Source organism: Dermacentor variabilis, unplaced genomic scaffold (assembly GCF_050947875.1).
Source record: "Dermacentor variabilis isolate Ectoservices unplaced genomic scaffold, ASM5094787v1 scaffold_12, whole genome shotgun sequence".
NCBI lineage: Eukaryota > Metazoa > Arthropoda > Arachnida > Ixodida > Ixodidae > Dermacentor > Dermacentor variabilis.
The window spans coordinates 1,837,952-1,865,483 of NW_027460280.1; the positions used below are offsets into that span (position 1 = coordinate 1,837,952).

Here is a 27,532-nt window from a genome sequence, read left to right on the forward strand (position 1 = left end):
CTCAAGAAGCAGGCCAGCAACAGCAGTACCTTCAGCATCTTTGGGACGGGAGACATTTGGCTCATACTTTCGGCAGTGTACATTTCCACAATTTTTTATAGTCCTGGCCTTACGACTTAAAAGTTTTCTCTGAGACTCCAGAGCAAGCACCTAAATCAATAAGGCCTAAGCATTCGCAGCACACCATGTGCCGAGTATCAGATGACATATCTCCCATGCAATTCGCACAGGCTGTGTCGCTGAGGTCGCTCATTGTAATTTAATTGCACGGCTCTCTGGTACGGAGGAAAAAACTTCTAGGAAGGGCAACTGACAAGAGCTAGGAGCACTTCGAACATAAAAAATGCAGAAGAACCAGCATGGCAGCAGCAGCGGCAGAGTACGTTAACATGAGAGTTTGATACATAAGTCAGCAAGTGTAAACAACCAACCTGCAAAAAGTTTTCAGCAGATTTAAACAGCGTGCCAGGCCTCTCCGCTACCACTGCCAGAATGACGGCAGGCTTGTGGGGACGCCTTCTTTTGCCTTGGCCCCGGTTCCCCTGGCGCTTCCGTCGCAGCGGCAATGATGTGGCTGTTGACGTCGACGAAAGATCACTTGCGTGTCTTCGGAGACTGCGCAGTAGTTGGGGCTCCAAAACAGTTGATCGGCTGATCCGCAAAAAGTTTTCAGCAGATTTAGGCAGCGTGCCAGGCCTCTGTGCTGCCAATGCCAGAATGACGGCAGGCTTGTTGGGACGCCTTTTTATGCCTTGGCCTCGGTTCCCCTGGAGCTTCCGTCGTAGCGGCAATGATGTGGCTGTTGACGTCGACGAAAGATCACTTGCGTGTCTCGGAGACTGCGCAGTAGTTGGGGCTCCAAAACAGTTGATCGGTGGACCTGCAAAATGTTTTCAGCAGATTTAGGCAGCGTGCCAGGCCTCTGTGCTGTCAATGCCAGAATGACGGCAGGCTTGTTGGGACGCCTTTTTATGCCTTGGCCTCAGTTCCCCTGGAGCTTCCGTCGCAGCGGCAATGATGTGGCTGTTGACGTCGACGAAAGATCACTTGCGTGTCTTCGGAGACTGCACAGTAGTTGGGGCTCCAAAACAGTTGATCGGCGGATCCGCAAAACGTTTTCAGCAGATTTAGGCAGCGTGCCAGGCCTCTGTGCTGCCAATGCCAGAATGACGGCAGGCTTGTTGGGACGCCTTTTTATGCCTTTGCCTCGGTTCCCCTGGAGCTTCCGTCGCAGCGGCAATGATGTGGCTGTTGACGTCGACGAAAGATCACTTGCGTATCTTCGGAGACTGCGCAGTAGTTGGGGCTCCGAAACAGTTGATCGGGGACCTGCAAAAAGATTTCAGCAGATTTAGGCAGCGTGCCAGGCCTCTGTGCTGCCAATGCCAGAATGACGGCAGGCTTGTTGGGACGCCTTTTTATTCCTTGGCCTCGGTTCCCCTGGAGCTTCCGTCGCAGCGGCAATGATGTGACTGTTGACGTCGACGAAAGATCACTTGCGTGTCTTCGGACACTGCGCAGTAGTTGGGGCTCCAAAACAGTTGATCGGGGACCTGCAAAAAGTTTTCAGCAGATTTAGGCAGCGTGCCAGGCCTCTGTGCTGCCAATGCCAGAATGACGGCAGGCTTGGTGGGACGCCTTTTTATGCCTTGGCCTCGGTTCCGGTGGAGCTTCTGTCGCAGCTGCTATGATGAGGCTGTTGTCGTCGACGAAAGATCACTTGCGTGTCTTCCGAGACTGCGCAGTAGTTGGGGCTCCAAAACAGTTGATCGGGGACCTGCAAAAAGTTTTCAGCAGATTTAGGCAGCGTGCCAGGCCTCTCCGCTGCCAATGCCAGAATGACGGCAGGCTTGTTGGGACGCTTTTTTATGCCTTGGCCTCGGTTCCCCTGGAGCTTCCGTCGCAGCGGCAATTATGTGGCTGTTGACGTCGACGAAAGATCACTTGCGTGTCTTGGGAGACTGCGCAGTAGTTGGGGCTCCAAAACAGTTGATCGGGGACCTGCAAAAAGTTTTCAGCAGATTTAGGCAGCGTGCCAGGCCTCTGTGCTGCCAATGCCAGAATGACGGCAGGCTTGTTGGGACGCCTTTTTATGCCTTGGCCTCGGTTCCCCTGGAGCTTCCGTCGCAGCGGCAATGATGTGACTGTTGACGTCGACGAAAGATCACTTGCGTGTCTTCGGACACTGCGCAGTAGTTGGGGCTCCAAAACTGTTGATCGGCGGATCCGCAAAAAGTTTTCAGCAGATTTAGGCTGCGTGCCAGGCCTCTGTGCTGCCAATGCCAGAATGACAGCAGGCTTGTTGGGACGCCTTTTTATGCCTTGGCCTCGGTTCCCCTGGAGCTTCCGTCGCAGCGGCAATGATATGGCTGTTGACGTCGACGAAAGATCACTTGCGTGTCTTCGGAGACTGCGCAGTAGTTGGGGCTCCAAAGCAGTTGATCGGCGGACCTGCAAAAAGTTTTCAGCAGATTTAGGCAGCGTGCCAGGCCTCTGTGCTGGCAATGCCAGAATGACTACAGGCTTGTGGGGACGGCTTTTTATGCCTTGGCCTCGGTTCCCCTGCCACTTCCGTTGCAGCGGCAATGATGTGGCTGTTGACGTCGACGAAAGATCACTTGCGTGTCTTCGGAGACTGCACAGTAGTTGGGGCTCCAAAACAGTTGATCGGCGGATCCGCAAAAAGTTTTCAGCAGATTTAGGCAGCGTGCCAGGCCTCTGTGCTGCCAATGCTAGAATGACGGCAGGCTTGTTGGGACGACTCTTTATGCCTTGGCCTCGGTTCACCTGGGGCTTCCGTCGCAGCGGCAATGATGTGGCTGTTGACGTCGACGAAAGATCGCTTGTGTGTCTTCGGAGACTGCGCAGTAGTTGGGGCTCCAAAACAGTTGATCGGCGGATCCGCAAAAAGTTTTCAGCAGATTTAGGCAGCGTGCCAGGCCTCTGTGCTGCCAATGCCAGAATCACGGCAGGCTTGTTGGGACGCCTTTTTATGCCTTTGCCTCGGTTCCCCTGGAGCTTCCGTCACAGCGGCAATGATGTGGCTGTTGACGTCGACGAAAGATCACTTGCGTGTCTTCGGAGACTGCGCAGTAGTTGGGGCTCCAAAACAGTTGATCGGCGGACCTTCAAAAAGTTTTCAGCAGATTTAGGCACCGTACCAGGCCTCTCCGCTGCCAATGCCAGAATGACGGCAGGCTTGTTGGGACGCCTTTTTATGCCTTGGCCTCGGTTCCCCTGGAGCTTCCGTCGCAGCGGCAATGATGTGGCTGTTGACGTCGACGAAAGATCACTTGCGTGTCTTCGGAGACTGCGCAGTAGTTGGGGCTCCAAAACAGTTGATCGGCTGATCCGCAAAAAGTTTTCAGCAGATTTAGGCAGCGTGCCAGGCCTCTGTGCTGCCAATGCCAGCATGACGGCAAGCTTGTTGGGACGCCTTTTTATGCCTTGGCCTCGGTTCCCCTGGAGCTTCCGCCGTAGCGGCAATGATGTGGCTGTTGAAGTCGAGGAAAGATCACTTGCGTGTCTTCGGAGACTGCGCAGTAGTTGAGGCTCCAAAACAGTTGATCGGGGCACCCGCAAAAATATTTCAGCAGATTTAGGCAGCGTGCCAGGCCTTTGTGCTGCCAATGCCAGGATGATGGCAGGCTTGTTGGGACGCCTTTTTATGCCTTGGCCTCGGTTGCCCTGGAGCTTCCGTCGCAGCGGCAATGATGTGGCTGTTGACGTCGACGAAAGATCACTTGCGTGCCTTCGGAGACTGCGCAGTAGTTGGGGCTCCAAAACAGATCATCGGGGACATGCAAAATGGTTTCAGCAGATTTAGGCAGCGTGCCAGGCCTCTGTGCTGCCAATGCCAGAATAACGGCAGGCTTGGTGGGACGCCTTTTTATGCCTTGGCCTCGGTTCCGCTGGAGCTTCCGTCGCAGCGGCAATGATGTGGCTGTTGACGTCGACGAAAGATCACTTGCGTGTCTTCGGAGACTGCGCAGTAGTTGGGGCTCCAAAACAGTTGATCGGCTGATCCGCAAAAAGTTTTCAGCAGATTTAGGCAGCGTGCCAGGCCTCTGTGCTGCCAATGCCAGAATGACGGCAGGCTTGTTGGGACGCCTTTTTATGCCTTGGCCTCGGTTCCCCTGGAGCTTCCGTCGTAGCGGCAATGATGTGGCTGTTGACGTCGACGAAAGATCACTTGCGTGTCTCGGAGACTGCGCAGTAGTTGGGGCTCCAAAACAGTTGATCGGTGGACCTGCAAAAAGTTTTCAGCAGATTTAGGCAGCGTGCCAGGCCTCTGTGCTGCCAATGGCAGAATGACGGCAGGTTTGTTGGGACGCCTTTTTATGCCTTGGCCTCGGTTCGCCTGGAGCTTCCGTCGCAGCGGCAATGATGTGGCTGTTGACGTCGACGAAAGATCACTTGCGTGTCCTTGGAGACTGCGCAGTAGTTGGGGCTCCAAAACAGTTGATCGGGGACCTGCAAAATGTTTTCAGCAGATTTAGGCAGCGTGCCAGGCCTCTGTGCTGCCAATGCCAGAATGACGGCAGCCTTGTTGGGACGCCTTTTTATGCCTTGGCCTCGGTTCCCCTGGAGCTTCCGTCGCAGCGGCAATGATGTGGCTGTTGACGTCGACGAAAGATCACTTGCGTGTCTCGGAGACTGCGCAGTAGTTGGGGCTCCAAAACAGTTGATCGGTGGACCTGCAAAAAGTTTTCAGCAGATTTAGGCAGCGTGCCAGGCCTCTGTGCTCCCAATGGCAGAATGAGGGCAGGCTTATTGGGACGCCTTTTTATGCCTTGGCCTCGGTTCGCCTGGAGCTTCCGTCGCAGCGGCAATGATGTGGCTGTTGACGTCGACGAAAGATCACTTGCGTGTCTTCGGAGACTGCCCAGTAGTTGGGGCTCCAAAACAGTTGATCGGCGGACCTGCAAAAAGTTTTCAGCAGATTTAGGCAGCGTGCCAGGCCTTTGTGCTGCCAATGCCAGAATGATCGCAGGCTTGTTGGGACGCCTTTTTATGCCCTGGCCTCGGTTCCCCTGGAGCTTCCGTCGCAGCGGCAATGGTGTGGCTGTTGACGTCGACGAAAGATCACTTGCGTGTCTTCGGAGACTGAGCAGTAGTTGGGGCTCCAAAACAGTTGATCGGGGACCCGGAAAAAGTTTTCAGCAGATTTGGGCAGCGTGCCAGGCCTCTGTGCTGCCAATGCCAGAATGACGGCAGGCTTGTTGGGACGCCTTTTTATGCCTTGGCCTCGGTTCCCCTGGAGCTTCCGTCGCAGCGGCAATGATGTGGCTGTTGACGTCGACGAAAGATCACTTGCGTGTCTTAGGAGACTGCGCAGTAGTTGGGGCTCCAAAACAGTTGATCGGCTGATCCGCAAAAAGTTTTCAGCAGATTTAGGCAGTGTGCCAGGCCTCTCCGCTGCCAATGCCAGAATGACGGCAGGCTTGTTGGGACGCCTTTTTATGCCTTGGCCTCGGTTCCCCTGGAGCTTCCGTCGCAGCGGCAATGGTGTGGCTGTTGACGTCGACGAAAGATCACTTGCGTGTCTTCGGAGACTGCGCAGTAGTTGAGGCTCCTAAACAGTTGATCGGGGCACCCGCAAAAAGATTTCAGCAGATTTAGGCAGCGTGCCAGGCCTTTGTGCTGCCAATGCCAGAATGATGGCAGGCTTGTTGGGACGCCTTTTTATGCCTTGGCCTCGGTTCCCCTGGAGCTTCCGTCGCAGCGGCAATGATGTGGCTGTTGCCGTCGACGAAAGATCACTTGCGTGTCTTCGGAGACTGCGCAGTAGTTGGGGCTCCAAAACAGTTGATCGGGGACCTGGAAAAAGTTTTCAGCAGATTTAGGCAGCGTGCCAGGCCTCTCCGCTGCCAATGCCAGAATGACGGCAGGCTTGTTGGGACGCCTTTTTATGCCTTGGCCTCGGTTGCCCTGGAGCTTCCGTCGCAGCGGCAATGATGTGGCTGTTGACGTCGACGAAAGATCACTTGCGTGTCTTCGGAGACTGCGCAGTAGTTGGGGCTCCAAAACAGTTGATCGGCTGATCCGCAAAAAGTTTTCAGCAGATTTAGGCAGCGTGCCAGGCCTTTGTGCTGCCAATGCCAGAATGATGGCAGGCTTGTTGGGACGCCTTTTTATGCCTTGGCCTCGGTTCCCCTGGAGCTTCCGTCGCAGTGGCAATGATGTGGCTGTTGACGTCGACGAAAGATCACGTGCGTGTCTTCGGAGACTGCGCAGTAGTTGGGGTTCCAAAACAGTTGATCGGGGACCTGCAAAATGTTTCAGCAGATTTAGGCAGCGTGCCATGCCTCTGTGCTGCCAAGGCCAGAATGACGGCAGGCTTGGTGGGACGCCTTTTTATGCCTTAGCCTCGGTTCCGCTGGAGCTTCCGTCGCAGCGGCAATGATGTGGCTGTTGACGTCGACGAAAGATCACTTGCGTGTCTTCGGAGACTGCGCAGTAGTTGGGGCTCCAAAACAGTTGATCGGGGACCTGCAAAAAGTTTTCAGCAGATTTAGGCAGCGTGCCAGGCCTCTCCGCTGCCAATGCCAGAATGACGGCAGGCTTGTTGGGACGCCTTTTTATGCCTTGGCCTCGGTTCCCCTGGAGCTTCCGTCGCAGCGGCAATGGTGTGGCTGTTGACGTCGACGAAAGATCACTTGCGTGTCTTCGGAGACTGCGCAGTAGTTGGGGCTCCAAAACAGTTGATCGGTGGACCTGCAAAAAGTTTTCAGCAGATTTAGGCAGCGTGCCAGGCCTCTGTGCTGCCAATGGCAGAATGACGGCAGGCTTGGTGGGACGCCTTTTTATGCCTTAGCCTCGGTTCCGCTGGAGCTTCCGTCGCAGCGGCAATGATGTGGCTGTTGACGTCGACGAAAGATCACTTGCGTGTCTTCGGAGACTGCGCAGTAGTTGGGGCTCCAAAACAGTTGATCGGCGGACCTGCAAAATGTTTTCAGCAGATTTAGGCAGCGTGCCAGGCCTTTGTGCTGCCAATGCCAGAATGATGGCAGGCTTGTTGGGACGCCTTTTTATGCCTTGGCCTCGGTTCCCCTGGAGCTTCCGTCGCAGTGGCAATGATGTGGCTGTTGACGTCGACGAAAGATCACTTGCGTGTCTTCGGAGACTGCGCAGTAGTTGGGGCTCCAAAACAGTTGATCGGGGACCTGCAAAATGTTTTCAGCAGATTTAGGCAGCGTGCCAGGCCTCTGTGCTGCCAATGCCAGAATGACGGCAGGCTTGGTGGGACGCCTTTTTATGCCTTGGCCTCGGTTCCGCTGGAGCTTCCGTCGCAGCGGCAATGATGTGGCTGTTGATGTCGACGAAAGATCACTTGCGTGTCCTTGGAGACTGCGCAGTAGTTGGGGCTCCAAAACAGTTGATCGGCGGATCCGCAAGAAGTTTTCAGCAGATTTAGACAGCGTACAAGGCCTCTGCACTGGCACTGACAGAATGACGGTAGGCTTGTGGGGACGCCTTTTTATGTCTTGTCCTCCGCACCCCTGGCGCTTCCGTCGCAGCGACAACGATGTGGCTGTTGACGTCGACGAAAGATCACTTGCGTGTCTTCGGAGACTGCGAAGTAGCTGGGGCTCCAAAACAGTTGATCGGCAGATCTGCAAAACGTTTTCAGCAGATTTAGACAGCCTGCCAGGACTCTCCGCTGCCACTGCCAGAATGACGACAGGCTTGTGGGGACGCGTTTTTATGCCTTGGCCTCGGTTCCCCTGGCGCTTCCGTCGCAGCGGCAATGATGTGGCTGTTGACGTCGACGAAAGATCACGTGCGTGTCTTCGGAGACTGCGCAGTAGTTGGGGCTCCAAAACAGTTGATCGGGGACCTGCAAAATGTTTTCAGCAGATTTAGGCAGCGTGCCAGGCCTCTGTGCTGCCAATGGCAGAATGACGGCAGGTTTGTTGGGACGCCTTTTTATGCCTTGGCCTCGGTTCGCCTGGAGATTCCGTCGCAGCGGCAATGATGTGGCTGTTGACGTCGACGAAAGATCACTTGCGTGTCTTCGGAGACTGCGCAGTAGTTGGGGCTCCAAAACAGTTGATCGGCGGACCTGCAAAATGTTTTCAGCAGATTTAGGCAGCGTGCCAGGCCTTTGTGCTGCCAATGCCAGAATGATGGCAGGCTTGTTGGGACGCCTTTTTATGCCTTGGCCTCGGTTCCCCTGGAGCTTCCGTCGCAGTGGCAATGATGTGGCTGTTGACGTCGACGAAAGATCACTTGCGTGTCTTCGGAGACTGCGCAGTAGTTGGGGCTCCAAAACAGTTGATCGGGGACCTGCAAAATGTTTTCAGCAGATTTAGGCAGCGCGCCAGGCCTCTGTGCTGCCAATGCCAGAATGACGGCAGGCTTGGTGGGACGCCTTTTTATGCCTTGGCCTCGGTTCCGCTGGAGCTTCCGTCGCAGCGGCAATGATGTGGCTGTTGATGTCGACGAAAGATCACTTGCGTGTCCTTGGAGACTGCGCAGTAGTTGGGGCTCCAAAACAGTTGATCGGCGGATCCGCAAGAAGTTTTCAGCAGATTTAGACAGCGTACAAGGCCTCTGCACTGGCACTGACAGAATGACGGTAGGCTTGTGGGGACGCCTTTTTATGTCTTGTCCTCCGCACCCCTGGCGCTTCCGTCGCAGCGACAACGATGTGGCTGTTGACGTCGACGAAAGATCACTTGCGTGTCTTCGGAGACTGCGAAGTAGCTGGGGCTCCAAAACAGTTGATCGGCAGATCTGCAAAACGTTTTCAGCAGATTTAGACAGCCTGCCAGGACTCTCCGCTGCCACTGCCAGAATGACGACAGGCTTGTGGGGACGCGTTTTTATGCCTTGGCCTCGGTTCCCCTGGCGCTTCCGTCGCAGCGGCAATGATGTGGCTGTTGACGTCGACGAAAGATCACGTGCGTGTCTTCGGAGACTGCGCAGTAGTTGGGGCTCCAAAACAGTTGATCGGGGACCTGCAAAATGTTTTCAGCAGATTTAGGCAGCGTGCCAGGTCTCTGCGCTGCCAATGCCAGAATGACGCCAGGCTTGTGGGGACGCCTTTTTATGCCTTGGCCTCGGTTCCCCTGGCGCTTCAGTCGCAGCGGCAATGATGTGGCTGTTGATGTCGACGAAAGATCTCTTGCGTGTCTTCGGAGACTGCCCAATAGTTGGGGGTCCAAAACAGTTGATCGGCGGATCTGCAAAAAGTTTTCAGCAGATTTAGGCAGCGTGCCTGCTCTCGCCGCCGCCACTGTCAGAATGACGACAGGCTTGTGGGGACGCCTTTTTATGCCTTGGCCTCGGTTCCCCTGGCGCTTCCGTCGCAGCGGCAATGATGTGGCTGTTGATGTCGACGAAAGATCACTTGATCACTTGCTTGATCATGAAGCCTGCGCCATCTGTGGCCTAAAATATTGTTGCAGGAAGAAAGCAGGCCGACGAGTGTAAAATAACGTATATTTAGAACTGGCGTATATGGCGTTCAGGCAGCTGCCAGACTTCGTCTTCTTCTAGTCCAATTCAACTTCTTCGTTCCCTTCACCGTAACATCACCCTCCCGGTGGAGTAGCTCCGTCCCGGTGCAAGTTATAGAGCATCACTTAATGGGGGGACATAGGGCTTAAGCCTGGCGATGTGAGCAACATCGCTGGTGTCGTTGCGATGCACTGAAGGCTGTCTGACTGGGGCGATCTCGTATGTCACGTCGGACAGTTGGCGTAAGATCTGGTACGGAGCAGAATACCGCTAAAGTAGTTCTTCCGACAAGCCGACGCGACGTGAAGGCGTCCAGAGAAGGACAAGGAAACCAGGTGAAAAATGGTGTTCTCGGTGCCGAAGGTCGTAGCGTCGCTTTTGAGAAGCATGCGAGACTGTGAGGCAATGACGGGCGACATCTCGGGCCTTGGCGGCTCAGTCAATAGCATCGCGAGCGTAACCAGTGCTGGGTGATTGTACTGCGGAAGATAGCAACGTGTCAAAGGGCAAGGTGGGGTCGCGGTCATACAAAAGGTAAAATGGTGAAAATCCGGCAGTGTCGTGACGGGACGAGTTGTATGCGAAAGGGATGTATGGTAAGCGACGTCCCAGTCACGGTCGTCGTCGGAAACGTACATGGCCAGCATTTCAGTTAGCGTGCGGTTAAGTCGCTCGGTGAGGCCGTTCGTTTGAGGGTGGTACGCGGTAGCAATCTGGTGTTCTGTAGAGCAGGAGCGGAGCAGGTCATCGACGACCTTCGATAAAAAGTAGCGGCCGCGATCCGTCAGCAACTGGCGAGGGGCGCCGTGGTCCAGGATGACGTCGTATAGTAAGAAGTCGGCGACATCTGTAGCGCAGCTGGTTGGTAGCGTTCGTGCGATGGCATATCTCGTGGCATAATCGGTTGCTACAGCAATCCATTTGTTGGCTTTGATAGAAATTGGAAAGGGGCCAATGAGGTCTAGGCCCACACGAAAGAAAGGCTCTGTGGGGATATCAATTGAAGCAAACCAGCGGGAGGCGTTGCAAGCGTCTTCCGGCGCTGACACAGGTCGCAAGAAGCGACATAACGGCGCACTGAGCGGTAAATGCCGGGCCAGAAGAAGTGGCGCCGCAGGCGGTCGTATGTACGGGTGATGCCCAGATATCCAGCAGTAGGAGCCTCATGAAGTTGCTGGAGCACGGCTAGTCGAAGGTGCTTGGGAACGACTAGGAGGAGCTCCGGGCCGTCAGGACGAACGCTATGATGGTATAAAGTTCCATTGCGCAAGGTGAACATCCGGAGGGGCGGTTCATTGGGCAAGGAGCTTAGGCGTTCCATAAGCGTTCGAATAACAGGGTCTGTGCGCTGCTCGTCACCAATTTGGAGGAAGCCGGAGATGGATAGAACACTGATCTCGGAGTTTGCATCGGTACCGTCGGGTTGATCCACGGGATTGCGGGACAGGCAGTCAGCGTCTTTATGCAGGCGCTCTGACTTATACATAATAGAAAATGTATATTCCTGGAGACGCAATGCCGAACGTGCAGGTCGTCCAGTAGGGTCCTTTAAAGAGGAGAGCCAGCAGAGGGCGTGATAATCGGTTACGACGCAGAAGCTCCGACCGAAAAGGTACGGCCGGAATTTCGCGACTGCCCATACGAGCGCGAGACATTCTCTCTCAGTAACGGAGTAATTTCGCTCGGGCGTGGGAAGAAGGCAGCTAGTGTAAGCGATGACATGGTCTTGGCCCTGTTGACGCTGAGCGAGGATAGCGCCGATGCCATGACCGCTCGCGTCAGTTCGTACTTGAGTTGGCGCAGAAGGGTCAAAGTGGGCAGAATTGGGGAAGTTGTAAGCCGCTCAATCACGGTAGAAAAGGCTTTCTCCTGCAGTGGTCCCCAAGAGAAAGAGACGTATTTCTTAAGAAGGTCAGTGAGAGGGTGAGCGATGTCGGAAAAATTTTTTACAAATCGCCGGAAATAAGAGCATAAGCCCAGAAAACTACGGACATCGTTTGTTGAACAAGGTACAAGAAAATTTCGCACGGCGTGAACTTTCTGTGCATCAGGTTGGATTCCGGCGGCGTTTACGAGACGGCCGAGCATGTTAATTTCACGGCGACCGAAATGGCATTGGAGGAGTTTAGCTGAAGGCCAGCCCTGCGAAACACGGAGAGTATGGTTGTGAGGCGCCGCAGATGGCTCTCAAAGTTCGGCGAAACACAATCACATCGTCGAGGTAACAGAGGCATGTAGACCACTTCAAGCGGCACAAGAGAGAGAGAGTCCATCATGTGCTCGAATGTAGCTGGCGCATTGCATAATCCAAACGGCATGACTTTAAATTGGTACAGACCGTCCGGTGTGACGAAGGCGGTTTTCTCGCGGTCCATCTCATCGACGATAATCTGCCAATAGCTGGAGCGGAGGTCAATTGACGAAAAGTATTGGGATCGCTGAAGGCAGTCAAGAGCATCATCAATGAGCGGCAGGGGATAGACATCCTTCTTTGTTATACTGTTGAGGTGACGGTAGTCAACGCAGAAGCGCCACGAGGGCTCTTTTTTCTTTACTAAGACAACCGGTGATGCCCACGGGCTACTGGAAGGTTCAATAATGTCCTTGTCCATCATCCTGTCTACTTCTTTCTGTATGATGGCCCTTTCTGTTGCGGAGACACGATATGGCCGCCTATGAATAGGGCTGGCGTCACCGGTGTTGATGCGATACGTGACAACAGATGTCTGGCCAAGTGGACCGTCGTCCAAATCAAAGATGTCCCGAAAAGATGACAGGAGGTGACGAAGAGCTGTTGTTTGCCCGAAAGGAAGGTCAGAGGCGACCATCTTAGAGAAACATCGTCCGCAGGCGTCGAGTACGGAGGAGTGGGTGACAAAGGTCTGTTGGTACTGACGAAGGATTCAGAGGTCAAAGAAAAAATCTCAAATTCTTCCAAAGGAGTGATATGCGCTATGGCGATACCGTGTGGCAGCACATGCGACGAAAATCAAAAATTGAGGATGGGCACGCGAGCGCAGTTCACATCACATCATCACATCACTTTATTTTCCTTAAAGACCCCTTTTGGGGTGTTACATAAGGGGTGGGGTTTACAAGATGCAGGCGTTCACAGAAGCCGAAAATGTGGATGGACAGGTTACGGCAGCGACATGGTGGGGAAGGCCGTTCCAGTCAGTTGCTGTTCGTGAAAAAAATGAGTTCATGAAGGTAGTAGTACGGGCTCGTGGGCGCAAAACTTGAAGAGGGTGACCGATGTGATGGGATCTGCGTGGTGGGTGTGCGCAGATGTATGGTTGTTGTCTTAGGGGCGAATAAAAAAACTTGTGGTACAAAACAAGACTGGCAATGCGACGGCGAACAGAAAGATCGCACAAACCTGACTGTAATTTTAGAGATGATATGCTAACGTCGTATGAGTATGAAGAGTGAATAAATCTGGTAGCTCGGTTTTGAACAGCTTCGATGGCAATTGGTAAATATGCTTGATGCGGGTTCCAGATGGGCGATGCGTATTCCAGTTTAGCTCTGATAAGTGAGATGTATGCTTGTAGTCTGACTTGTTGAGGGGCTTCCCTCAGGTGACGTTTTAAGAACCCAATGTTTTATTCGCTGATGATATTAGGCTAGTTACGTGCAGTCGCCAAGATAAGTCATCAGAAATGGTGATACCTAAGTATTTGTAAGACTGGTCGAGGTCAACAGGGGAGTTCGAAACAGTATATTCAAAAACAAAAGTGTTGCGACGGCGGTGAAAAGACATGTACTTACATTTGTTAGGGTTGAGTGTCATCATCCACTGCGAACACCAGTTTAGCACGAGGTTTAGGCTTGCCTGGAGGGATTCTTGGTCAGAAGGGTTAGTTACCGAACGATAAATAACGCAATCATCAGCGAACAAGCGGATATGACAAGATACGCGCTGGGGTAAGTCGTTAATGTAAATGAGGAATAACAAGGGACCGAGGACGGAGCCCTGCGGGACGCCAGAGGTGACTAGGAGCGGGTTGGAGGATTGGTTATTAATTAAGAGAGACTGAGAGGGATGCGTGAGGAATTCGTTAATCCACGTGATGATGTTTGGATGTAGGTTTAACTGGGAAAGTTTAAGAAGCAAGCGTTGGTGAGGTACTTTATCGAACGCCTTAGCGAAGTCTAAGAAGATGGCGTCAGTTTGTAGATTAATATCAAGGTTGGCGTGAACGTCATGAAGAAAAATGGCTAGTTGAGTCTCGCACGAAAAACCCTTACGAAAACCATGCTGTGACGGATGAAAGAAGTTATTGGAATCTAAGAATTGCATGATTTCGGAGTAAATGACGTGTTCCATGATTTTGCAGGGAATACTTGTTAATGAAATGGGCCGATAATTAAGAGGTGAATCAGTATTACCTGTTTTGTGCAAGGGAACGACCTTCCCCACTCTTCAGTCGTCTGAAATGGCTCCTTCGGAGAGTGATTGTGAAAACAGTAAACAGAAAATACTGGAACAGGCTGGGTTAACGTTTTTCAAAATTTTTGGATTGATGTGATCTATGCCGGCGGCAGATGAAATTTTTATTTTATCTATTATGCACGAAATTCCACTACTGCTTAAAGTTATGGCGTCCATGGTTGTAGTAATAATAAGTGGTAATGTAAAACATGGTGCTTCGGATTCGTCGGTAAAAACAGATGAAAATGCAGTGTTAAAGATGTCTGCACAGTCGGCATCAGCCATGATTTCACCAGCATTGTTAGTGAGGGTGATAGCGCGCGCTTCCTTCGGGTTTATCACCTTCCAGAATTTCTTGAGGTTATTATCATTTTTGGTAGTACTACTTCGTAAAATGAGCGCTTAGCACTTCCAATCTCGGCCAAGTATGCGTTTTCAGCTTCATAATATTTTTCCCATGCGTGGGGGTTTTCGTGGCGTTTAGCTGTACGAAATGCGCGTTTTTTCTTGTTTTCGAGCCTTTTCAGTGTCTTTGTGAACCAGGGTTTCTGATTACTCTTTCGTAAACTGCATGACGGAATGTATTTATTTGTTAGTTCGATAATTTTATGTTTGAAAAGGGTCCAGTTCTCATTTACACTTCTGGAAAGATAGGACGTTTCAAAGACCGGCGGAAAGTTCGTTATTTCAGAGTTGATTGCTTCGTAGTTTCCCTTATCGTAGAGCCTAATAGTTTTCTGGGAAGTTTGTTTTAATTCAGGTGAGAAGTTAAAGTTGGCATGGATTACTTTATGGTCGCCGATTTCTCGGAGGCCTGTAATGAAATTAAGACTGTCTAGATGAGTGGTGAGTATGAGATCCAGAGTGTTCGCTGCTTCCCCTGCGACGCGTGTCGGTTCGGATATCAACTTGGGTCAAGTTAAAATTAAGGCAAACGTCAATGAAGTCATTCGGCTCTTCTTGACTAACTATGGGCTGAGGTTGGTTACTCCAGTCGATATTGGGGTAATTGAAGTCCCCAAATAGTAGGATGTGTGCTTTAGGGTGCTTTGATACTAGTTTATTTAGAACATTGTGAAGCTTGTGGGGAAAGTCGCGACTTTTGCGAGGTGGCCTATAACACACACCAATTAATAGCGTCAGAGGTGAGGCGCGGCACATAATCCACAACATTTCTAAGTCTGACGCGACTATAATGGCAGAACAAGACAGTTGTTCGCTGACTGCAATTAGGACTCCTCCTCCCCACGAGAATGCTTGCGATCAGAGCGAAAAAGATTAAAGTTGGGCAGGTCAAACAGAATTTCTGAGTCAGTGATATCGTTGTTCAGCCACGTTTCGGTTAATATAAGTAGACTGGTGCCTGACGAAGTTACAAGGTTCGATACGATATCGCGTTTCGGCAGGAAGCTGCGAATGTTAGTAAAGATTACTGATAGTGAAACGTTGGCACATGGCGTAGGTGGGGGATAGCGCGATGACAGGCAAGGATGAGTTGATTGTTAAGATATTTCTTTTAAAGATTCTGAAAGTTCATCAAAAACGTAACTTTTGGGGCCAATATGCAAAGTTTTAAATCTCAGGGAAAAAGGCACGGACTTCGCCCTGGCAAAAGCGACAAGATGTTTCCGGCAGTTTTGAACGCGGCGCGAAAAGTCTTCACCTACGCTGTAGTCTGTACCTTTGAATTTTGAACCTTTAGAAAGAATTGATTCTTTAGTTTTAAAGGATGTAAACTTAACGATAATTGGGCGTTTCCTGTCCTTAGAGTGTCGTCCAAGGCGATGGGCGCGTTCAATGTCGTTAGGACTCAACTGGGTGTCCAGGTGGTCAGAGCAGTGGCGAATGATCAAGTCTTCTGTAAGCGAATGCGTTTGAGTGGGGTTGGTATCGGGTAAACCATAGAAAAGTAGGTTATTGCGCCGAGAGCGATTCTCTGCGTCATCTAGACAAGCTTCCAGCACACCAACTAAACGAGACGTTGCAGCCGAAGTGGCCTGAATCCCCTCCAGATCACTGCGGAGTGTAGATAGAGTTTCGCAGTGAGTTTTTAAGGCGCTGAGACGCGTAGTTAGATTAGTCATTTGCTGGTCCATTGACAGCAGTTGACCCTTAAGCTGTTGCACTTCCTTAACGAATGCTGTCTGGCCAGTAGACATCTTTTTTAGTTCGCCAAGGATTACGTCTAGCTTGTCGGGGCCGGGGTTGCTCTCAATGTCACCGCACATCAGTAATAGGGACCGAACAACATGAAAGCACTCGATACAAGTAGCAAGGCAACACTGGGGGTTCGGAAGCTGTGCCAAAAAGTAGTTGCTGGTTTTTTTTCTGAAAAGAGTTCGATGGTTACCAACCTGCATGGCGAAGACAAGTGGATTATGCAACCGTGTTGTGGCACAGCCACCGAGCCCACAGGGTGCGATGGACGGTCGCTGCTCCTTTATAGTTAGCACGGTTGTTGTTGTTGCTGTGTTGTTGCTGACGATGGGGCCTCCCAGTCTGCGCTGAGTGTCAAGTTGACTTGAGTGGGCAGGTTGGGAGTTGCTGCGCACAATGTCCTTCCGTCAGCCACGCCGCGCAACGGCGCACGCTCAATCGCGGTCGCCCAGGTAGCGCAAAAGACAGCAGGGAGCATGACGCAGATGATGATGACGCAGCTTTCGCGGACACGGATTAAGGTGCTCGGTAGGGCAATATTGCGCGACAAAACCACGTCAGTAAGCGGCGACACGACGTAGTCGCCATCAGGTACGGGGGGACAGGACGTCAGGAGGACATTTGTAGCCGCCTGTGGAGACAGCCTTGCAAACTGAGTAGAACATAAGCGGTGTGAAACACAAGTTGTTGCGTCGGCAGGAAGCGGCAGATCCAACTGTACAACACCTGCGGAGCAGTCAATTTGGGCAGAGTGTTTCAAACCCATCTCCGATCACCTCCCACTTTTTGTTGCTGCTGACACTGATATAAAACCAGAGCGTGAGATCAAGAAGTATGTATGTAAAATAGATTATGCCCTACTGCGTGAAAATCTATTGGCCATTGATCACAGTGCAATGTACCATGATGGCGTCGATACAGAGTTTAGTAACCTAATAGATACGCTTTCGCAAATGGTTACTACCTGCAGCAGAAATATTAGTGTTCGCTCTTACGAAGCACCACTATGCCCTTGGGTGACTGAGCCAATCCTCGCCGTTCTAAAAGAGAAGGATTCATGGTACCGTAAGTGGAAGCAACACAAGCATAATGTTTACTATTTCAAACAATTTAAGAACCTGCGCAATAGATCCGTGTCGATGATGAGGGCACGAAAAAAAGCATATTACATGCGTCTCGTTGAACAGGCTTCCGGCAATTCAGAAAAGGTCTGGAAAATAATAAATGAAGTTGCTGGCAAAGCCAGTATGCGCCGTGTTCTCCCGGAAGAAATAGATCGCAATACTACAGAAAGATTTAATTCCTTTTTCACCAATATCGGCCCATCATTGGCTGCTCAACTCCCTGAATCACAACAAAATGCTGCATCCAATACAGTTCTCAATACATTTGTAATGTTTGAAATCGAACCCGATGAAATTACATTCGTTATTCTCAGCTTACCAGGAAATAAATCTGCCGGACTGGATGGAATTTACCTACGCATACTTAAGGAAAACACTGATATCTTGGTACCCATCTCATGCAAACTTTTTAATCATTAATTAAAATGTACAAAGTACCCCTCCGCACTAAAGATTGCCAAAGTTGTCCCGGTATACAAAGATGGAGACCGATCCAAGCCGTCAAGCTACAGACCTATTTCTGTCCTATGTGTTATTAATAATATTTACGAAAAGATTTTATCCAATAATATTTCCAAATTCTTAGAAAAATATAACTTACTCTGTCAACAGCAACATGGATTTCGAAAACATCATTCAACGGCATCTGCAGTCCTAAGCCTGACTCAATTAATTAATACAGCATTACATGAAAACAAACTGGCCGCTGTTGTATTTGTTGATTTAAAGAAAGCGTTTGGATACCGTGGATCACGCTATTATGTTCAACAAATTAGACCACTATGGATTTCGCGGTGAAGCCTACAGCTTACTTTCCAGTTACATCGAAAACCGCCAACAAGCTGTAGTTATGACGTAGAAGTTCTGCGGAAACCCGCAAGGTGGAGAGAAGTAATGAATAAAGGGAAAATGAGACATCCACCCGTTCGTAGCAATTGCTACAAAGGAAACCCATACGGGTTCCTCGAAAGAAAAGCCTCATAGTTGAAGAAAAATTCGTCCTGGTCCGGGACTCGAACCCGGGACCACCGCCTTTCCGGGGCAGCCGCTCTACCATCTGAGCTAACCAGGCGGCTAGCAGATGGCAGAGCGAAGTCGAATTTGTCGACAACACGAAGCAAAGGCACGAACGGGTGGATGTCTCATTTTCCCTTTAAGCTGTAGTTATCAATAACATCATATCATCACTTAAATATTTACAGACCGGGGTTCCTCAAGGATCCGTTTTAGGGCCCATGTTATTTTCGTTATACTTGAATTATTTGCCGAAGGTCCTAAGTTGCTGTGATATTTTAATGTATGCTGATGACACTGCGATCATAGTAACAGCTGACAACCATGAGGATCTCGAAGCAAAGACAAACGCTGAATTGAAAAAAATTACGAGCTGGTTTCTTACCAACAAGCTAACGATTAATTCAAGCAAAACCAAATATATGGTATTTAGCTCACCAGCAAAAGTCATTGACAACTTCCAAATTAACATTTTCATTAATGACCACTCACTCGAACGAACACACTCATTTAAGTATCTTGGTGTCATTCTAGATGAACATCTTCACTGGAAAAATCAGATTAGCGCCGTCTGTTCAAAGTTGGCTTCTGGCTGTTATGCCTTATTACAGGCCCGTGATTGTTTTAACACACATACACTGCGTACCCTTTATTTTGCCCTTATTAACAGTCATCTAACATACTGTGTAGAATCATGGGGTTCGACATACAACACTTACCTTGATCCTAACCGGCGATTACAAAAACGGGCTATTCGAATTATAACACAAAGCAAGTATACTGAACCAAGTAAACCAATTTTCCAGTTATTAAATATCCTTCCTTTTGATCTTTTGCGGTCTTTAAATATAGCGGTGTGTGTAAACAACATAGTAAAATATAACCAACCTTTCAATGCCTCCCTGTTTCGCTCTCCTCCTCGACTCACGAGAAACCTCACAGATAGTAACTTTAATCTGCCACCGAATAATAACATCTACAGTGAAAGATTGGTGCAGTTTTCAGGAGCCAAGGTTTGGAATGCTTTACCCCCAGAAATAAAACAGTCCCACGAAACAAATAAAGCATTAAGAACATACTTTTTGAGCCCTATTTGATCTATGTGACAGTCGTTCGCGGTTTGTGTTTGTTGTACAGTGTTGTTCATTACAGATCTTTATTCATTCTGCTGTAAAATGCATATTATATTATTTTTTACTCATTGTATAGTGTACTTTGGTCTTTCGCCGTGATTTTGGGCTTTCTATTTTACACAAGTGTTGTGTCATTGCCATCGTGTATTTTTGTTTCTGAACCCCACACTAGCCTCTGGCTATGGGTTCAGTCAGTGTTTGATAATTTGTATGGCAAGAGTAGAAATCAAAAGAAAGTGAAATGAATAAATGAATGAATGAAAGGAAGTCGAGGCCGAGAATTAGGTCGTGTGGACAGTGTTCAAGGACGATAAATAGAACAACGGTATAATGGCCCCCAATGGTCACACGTGCTGTGCACATTCCAAGGACAGGTGGACGTACTCCCATCGGCGACTCGCACAGTGCGGCGGGCTTTAGAACATTTTTGAGCCTTTGGCGGAGAGCTGCGCTCATAACTGAAAGCTGCGCTCCTGTGTCAACGAGGGATCTAACAGGAACGCCATCAACTTCAATGTCCAGTAGGCTTCCACATGTAGGCAGGGTCAACAGAGGATTTGCGGGCCGGGTCGGAGTTGCAGCTTCCCCTCCGGGAGCTGCACCGCCTGGTTTCCCGAAGCGAAGCGACCGGTTGCACAAGGGGACGAAGAGCGAGGGGCGAACGGGACCTACGACCTTGCGGAGACGGGGAGCGGCTGGATCTTGGTGGAGCACTGTTGGCGTTGATGTCCCTAGTCGGCGTATAGGGCGAGAAAGTACGATTGTCTGGTACTTGGCGGTAGTGACTCGGAGACGACCACCGACGAGGCGACGACCAATGGTTGCGGCAATGACGGGCGATGTGTCCAATACCGAAACAAATAAAACAGATAGGTTTATCATCCGCTGTGCACCAGTCAGCTGGGTTGCGACGAGGGGGCGGAAAGCTTTGCGTGTGGGAGCGAGCGGCAGAAGAAATCTGGTAGGTGTTTGTATGGCGGACCGAGCAGAGGGATGGAATGCCCAAACTTTCTATTTCCTCCCGAACGACCGCTTGTATAAGGGAGATAGCGGGCACGCTTTCCCGACAGTCAGAACGAACTGGAGCGGGAGCCATGGCCTCAAGCTCACGGCGAACGATGCGCGTGATTTCTTCCGGTCCTGTGGGCTGAACGAAGCGCGGCGGGTTTTCGCAGGAAGATCTCGCGGCGGTATTGGGGAATCGGTCGAAAGTTTGAGCGACGCGGCGGCCCTTCGCTTCTTCGAAGCGCCGGCACTCCTTTATAATTGCATCCACAGTGGCACAATCCTTGCACATCAGGAGATTGAAGGCACCGTCTGCAATACCTTTCAATATGTGACCAATCGTGTCTGCCTCGGTCATGTTGTTGTCAGCCTTGCGACAGAGGGCCAACACATCCTGTATGTAGACGACATAGGATTCTGTGGACGTTTGAGCGCGGCACACAAGTTCTTTTTTTTTTGCCGCCAGCTGACGACCGACAGGTCTGCCAAACAGGTCTCGCATTTTTTCTTTGCAGACATCCCGGCTCGTTAAGTCAGCTTCGTGTGCGTCGTACCATTGCCTCGCAGTTCCTCTTAGGTAAAATATCACGTTTGCTAGCATCATTGTTGGATCCCACCTGTTGTTGTCGCTCACTCGTTCGTACATCGTAAGCCAGTCCTCGACGTCGGCGTTGTCCGTGCCAACAAAATGTCCCTGGGTCCCGCGGATGAGTGAGGATGACCGTTGGCACGGGCTGCTGAGGCGTTGTCGCTTGTGTCGGTTGAGTTGCCATTGTGGCGGCAGGTAGATGACGTCCGCTGCGAAGTTCCGGGATTGTACCCCGCATCTTCCACCAAAATGTTGCAGGAAGAAAGCAGGCCCACGAGTGTAAAATAACGTATATTTACAACTGGCGTATATGACGTTCAGGCAACTGCCAGACTTCGTCTTCGTCTAGTCCAATTCAACTTCTTCGTTTCCTTCACCCTAACAATATTAAACCGTACACCTATTTTTTGTGCCGTCCTGCGCCCGACAGCGTTTAGATGTTGGCAGACAAAAATAACTACATATAATTTTATATTGAAAGCTATAGTTTAGCATAGAAAGAAATTCTATGACGCATTTTCAATTCTGAATCGCTTCTGCTGCGTGCAGCGAGCAAAACATGACCTTCGTGATCGAAAAATGTTATCCTTATAGAAAGCCGTCGCTGTGGCGTTATTCGAACGATTTGCATATTGGTCACCTCTCTTAAAGCTCGTGAATTACGTCTTCCGCTCCTCCCCATGCTACCTGCGCCGTCACTTCATTTTAAACAAGTTGCTGCTGTCGTTAAAGGGACACTAAAGCGAAACAATCAATCAGTTCAGACTAATGAACCATTGTTTGAGAACCCTGCAAGCAGCCATTAAAAAAAATCTTTTGATTATTAGATGAGAAACTGAAGGTCCAAGTATCAGTTTGAATTTCGCGCCGAAACCTCAGCGCCGGCACGTCAGCGTGACGTCAGGGATTCCAAAGTATGTTTTCGCATTTGGGCCGCGTTGGGTGAATAAAGGTTCCCGAAACTTGCCATGTTTAATATTCGGTCCCTTTAGAACACAATGTACTCTATCTGTACCGCTATATATAATTAGTAGGCCTTAGAAGATGCAATTAAAATCCAAGACGTCACAGCCACCAGGTGCGGGAACTTAAGTAGGCGTTGCCACCCGTATTTCGTTCTTGCGCTTTTTCTGGCTTACCAAACGTCTTATCGTTGTAAGAGTGGTGTTTTTGGTGTTGTAGAACAGTAATTTACTGATGCAGAAGAAATCATTTTCACTTGAGTGTCCCTTTAACATCAACTGTATATCCTCAGGCATTCTCGACGCGATCTCCGATGCACACAAAAGCAGTGTGCGATGTTTCAGTTCGCGTTGCAACAGTGTCAGTCGGAAAGCATCAAATCTGCTCGTGTGGCGCAGGTTACAACCATGTTGTTCGTATCTTGATTTCATGTTAGTGTGTTTAATGTGCGTGGGTTGCACTCCTGTCGTCCGTGCCTTCTGTGTTTATCGCGCGACCCACGAAGATTCCTCGAAGAACCCACATGTCTCTGCAGCGTGCATGCGTCCTACGCGGCTTGTGCCAGAAATGCGCGCCGGCGTACGATGTGCTTGCAACGAAGTACCACAGTGCATTACAACAAATAGACGCTAGCGCTTACGCGCAGTTGGTCATGATCTTGTCAATCTGCACAATTGTCGGTTGCCACTTAAAGACGAGTAACACAGCCAAGAAACCAAACTACGCAGAACCAGGAATATGCTGTAGGTTTGCATTGTTTACCAAAAGTGATAACGCGGCAGCACGAACCCACAGTGCTCCTGAAATATACGTCGGTGTTTTGTGCCTAGCCCGGATAAATTGGTATCATTTCCAGAGCATGCATCGCCTCCTTTATTTACTTAAGCAATACAATCATGGTTGGTGACTGCGAAAGGGACTAAAAACACAGTCCTCGGCGCCCACGCTGAGTTACATCGCTTTCTTCATTTTTTTTCTCTTAGACTGACTGCCCCCAACCATGAGTCTAAACCACTGCACGAAATGCCAAGGGTTCGATTACCACCCAAGGTCATGGGTCGGAGTGCCTTAATTAGCTATATCATAATTAACGGTAGCCTAATTAGCATCGCATTTATTACCACAAAAGGTCGTGCGTTCGACTCCCACCAAAATAGTGAGTTCGAGTGTCTAAATAATTTCATATCAAATAACAGCGCCCTAATTATGATCGCCTTCGTTAACACCAAACGTGTAGAGTTCGACATCCGCCAAAGGTCGTGGGTTCGAGTGCATTAATCAACTATATCTTAATTACCTGTGTCTTAATTAAATGTATCTTAATTAGCATTCATTTCATAAACATCAACGGTCGTGATCTCGACTCCCACCAAAGGTCGTCGGTTACCTTTATTAACTCTATATTAATTAACTATACCCTAATTAACACCATAGGTAGTGGGTTCGACTCCTATGAAAGGTTGAGGGTTTGTAACCTTCTTGGTCCATCGTGTTCTCACGCTGACAATGCCGAATTTTCCGCCTCATGAGCCATTTAATGCTATCGCATTAGCGAGGTTTTTTACCGACTTGGCATCGTACACATTATTATACGATGTGCTTTCACATTATCAGTAACACAAAAAAGCTGTCTACTCCTCTCATCAAAAATTTTAAGGTGCATTGCCATTTGAGTCTATCATGTACTTATGATGCCAAACAACATTAGACGATGCATCTCATGAATGTCTGATGTCACATTAATGTTGGCTTCTTCTGATATGATGTCACATTAGGAATACATAACGTTCGTTCTGCACAGAAACTCATTGTTCATTGTTCATAAGGGATCCGCAACAGCGAGTTATAAACTGGCCTTTTTGGTAAGCGATGTGTATAATCTTAGAGGCCACGTTTAGCGAAAGTATAGATGGGCTGATATGTTATCAACAACCATAATTGTATTGATATTTGAGATTATGGGTGCCGGTGCACTTACTTTATTTGTAATAGACCAAGTTTTAGCCTTTATTTTGTAATTTGTCACCAGCTGTGTTAATTGTTTCTTCAGTTATTCCAGGCGAAGGCTAATGCCAGTCGATACTAACGAGATCAAATGAACTACTGTTTGGGATCCTCACGAGCGTTTGAATACATGGAGTGTCTCAACTTTTCTAGCGTTTCGAACGTAAGATTTGGCGCTCTTTAAAGGGGTGGAGACATCAAAATTTTCGTTCATGCGTTTGTTGATTCAAACGTTGCGTCATGCTTCAGGGAGCACGATACACACAGCGGGATTCATATATATCCGATAAATAATTTAATAATAGCAGTATTATACCGAGCGATTTCGGTTTCGATTTCTGGGCTCCGGGGGATGCTATGACGTCACAGAGGAGGAAACGCAACATGGCTTGCTCACGTGGGCCACAAAAAATAGTGACGTAAAACTATGCTGCGTCGTCTGCTCGCGCATACGCGTGCTCTGCTAGCAGAGGTCAACAATTCGTGATTCGAAGTGCACGTCACGATTATTATAATTATTGCGAAGAGCGACAACAACGGTAAGAAATTATTGCGGCTTGTGAGAGTCGGTGATTCATTCCGAAGCGCCGTTTAGCTTTGAGTGAACCGGAAAAGGCCTAGCGACGATATCGGCGGCGCTGAACGATGAGAGGCGGTGAAGCTGCCGTCGATGCCAGAGTGATCACTCCTCGGTCGCTGATTGGCCGCTTCGCCGTACGGCTGCCGCAAAAATGGGTCCCGGGCCCGTCCTCTCTTACGGCAAGGAAATCTCGCCGTTCGCGAGCAAAACCGCCGCCGCACGGGGGCCCGCGAACGGCAAACGGCGTGCGGCGAGTTTCCTTGCCGGCAACGTGGTCGGGCCCTCACATCGAGAAAGGCCAAGCGAACGAGAGACCGCTCCGAGCTGCCGAACTATGCGACTATGCGAGGAGAGAAGCGGACAACACGAACGCCGCATATCCTGGTCCCTTTCGGAGTCGGCCGCCGCACGCAGTTTGCCATTCGCGGGCCGCCGTGCGGCGTTCGTGTTGTCCACTTCTCTCCTCTTGTGTCCGTGTCTGCACGCTTTCTTTGCATTAAGAAAGGGTTTCTATATGCCTGTAGCTCGGTCATAGTGGAGGCTATGCTCGGTCGCTCGGCTCAGCAGGCTCCGTAATCGGCATTTCATCGCTACTCATCATACGTCACGTTTTTGTGCTAGTGTGCTATGACGTCAATATTTTCGTTCCTCCTCTGTGACGTAATAACTGCCGCAGCTAGCGATGGGTCTCGACTACGAGAAGGAGTTTTTCACGACTTTTTGGAGCTGAATTAAGATTATTTTGAAATGTTTGCAGAGTCCAATACCTCGTTCTGGGTGTCCTTGCATACGGAAGCAGCCTACAACATGCTTTTTATAGCCTCAAAATTTGGTGTCCCAACCCCTTTAACCCAACCACGAAAACGTTCGGCTCCCCTAATTTATCTTGAACCTTGCGATTTTCATGCCACTATCTCTGGGGAACGTGGAAAAAGTGTGTTGTCTTTGATCATGAACGTGACTCTTTCCCTTGCCGATCTTTTTTTCCCCAGAATTGCAACCTCTACGTATCGTGCACCCTTATGTAGCCATGTCACGGTGTCGCTGTGATGTCTGGATCACGTTCGAGACTTATCCTCTCAATTTTGACATCTTTATATATAACCCATCTAGCATTATACTATCGATATGAAATTTTAATACATCCCTTTTCTTATGAAATTCTGTGACTTCGCCTGCAGATTCCTGACAACAGTAGGCACTCTTGGTGACCTCGTTCCAAGCGTAAATTGTACTGCTAATCTTATTTTGTCATCTATTAGCCTTAATTTAATCTCTTTTTGCCTTTCTAGAATTATTAATATCATAAAGTGTTCCTGGGCTTCTTGAAATCATTTTGAATTGTCCGCACTAATACGGCAACGTTCGCTTAGATTTATGACAGCTGCGGAGAACATTTGTCTTATTTACTTATTTTTACATTCTGCTTCCTAGTCAGGGCTATTGCACGAGTAGGAGAGGTCACACATGAAAAAATAAATGAAAAGTCGATGCCTAGGAAACGAAACGGGCAAACTACAACAAAAATAAATCACTTAAAAGAAAGTCGCAGTTTCGCCCAAAAGGCGGAGCATCGATTTTGATAGTACATTAGCAGACAACCATAATAAGTAAGCATAGTGGTTTTACCGGCCGTATAAACTCGTAAACACTCGCTTGCTAACTAAATTAACAAGCAGGTAAACATACACAATCAATGAAAGTGGACACTCGGCTTGAAAACGTTGGCGTGAGGCGGCAACGAGTGATCTTCGTGCTTGCTTCAACGCAAACACAGCGAAGCCTCCTCGGCCCGCCGGGACGCGGCGGCGAGAGCGCGCCCGGCGCGTGCTGCCTTCCCCCCGCCCGGTGTCTTTGTTGTGTTACCAGTGTGGCTTCGACAATCAAATACCCAAGAGTACATCGCAAAACATTTCTTTGGTCCTGTCTGTTTTCACAATCATCATCAAACGGGCAAATTCCCAATCACTGGCGCATAGCCAAGGTAGCACCTACATCACGTGACCGTTCTTCCCAACTTAACTATGGACCAGGCTCACTAACTAGCACCATTTGCAAACTTCTTGAGCATGTCATTCATAGCCAAGTAATTAGCTACCTGGAAAATCTTAACATAAGTTTCAAATATCAGCACGCCTTCCGCAAGGGTTCCTCATGTCACACTCAACTCGCTGGCTTCTTTAACGGCTTACATTTATCACTTGACGCGTGCTTTCAAGTCTACGCATTGTTTCTGGATTTTCCAAATGCTTTTGATCGGGCTCCTCACCACAGCTTTCTACTGAAATTAGCACAGCTTAAAATCCACCCTAATCTGCTTGCCTGGATTAAAGACTTTCTATCGTCAACTCATCGTCTGCTCACGAGACATCTGGTGTACCCCAATGAAGCGAGCTCGGTCCTCTACTGTTTCTAATCTACATTAATGATTTACCTGAGTGTGTAGGGCATAGAGTTCGGCACTTTGCTGATGATTGCGTAATTTACCGTAAGATTACCAGTCACACTGACCGCCAGTCCCTACAAACTGACCTCAATGCTGTACACTCTTAGGCAAAGTTACACCCTTTGGCTTGCCCCTTCTGCCACACAACAATAATCGCTATCTGCCTTGATGCGTTTCCTTTCTTTAACGCTGAGAGCCCGGAACTTTCCAGTAACGAACGGCACACGCGTTATCAGAAAGGGCACTCCAAAGGGTGTAAACTGTTCTATGCCGATAACGCGCGTGCCATTCGTTACTGGAAAGTTCCGGGCTCGCAGCGATAAAGAACGGAAACGCATCAAGGCAGATAACGATTATTGTTGTGTGGCAGAAGGGGCAAGCCAAAGGATGTAACTTTGCCTAAGAGTGTAAGCACATGGTGCTCATTCTAGTTAATGGCCTTTAAGGTTTCCAAAACAAAAAAATATGTCTTTCCCTCGTCGTACATCTCGTATTCGAACCACATACATCTTTAATAAACAGCACTGTAGAACTAACAACAACTTATAAGTACTTTGGGGCGCACCTTCAGTGTGACTTAACATGGCATCACCATATCGACCTCACCCTAGCGTCTG

General features: G+C 49.5%; 1 protein-coding gene and 1 non-coding gene across 23 annotated transcripts in view; one reads left to right on the plus strand and one right to left on the minus strand.

Moving 5' to 3' along the window:
* Nucleotides 1-27,532, plus strand: part of LOC142566355 (peptide transporter family 1-like) — a 732,761-nt gene that overhangs the window by 541,018 nt on the left and 164,211 nt on the right. The gene's annotated exons all lie outside the window — the stretch shown is intronic.
* On the minus strand, nucleotides 18,179-18,253 carry TRNAS-GGA (transfer RNA serine (anticodon GGA)). Its single transcript has one exon. It is a non-coding gene; the product is annotated as a tRNA-Ser (tRNA).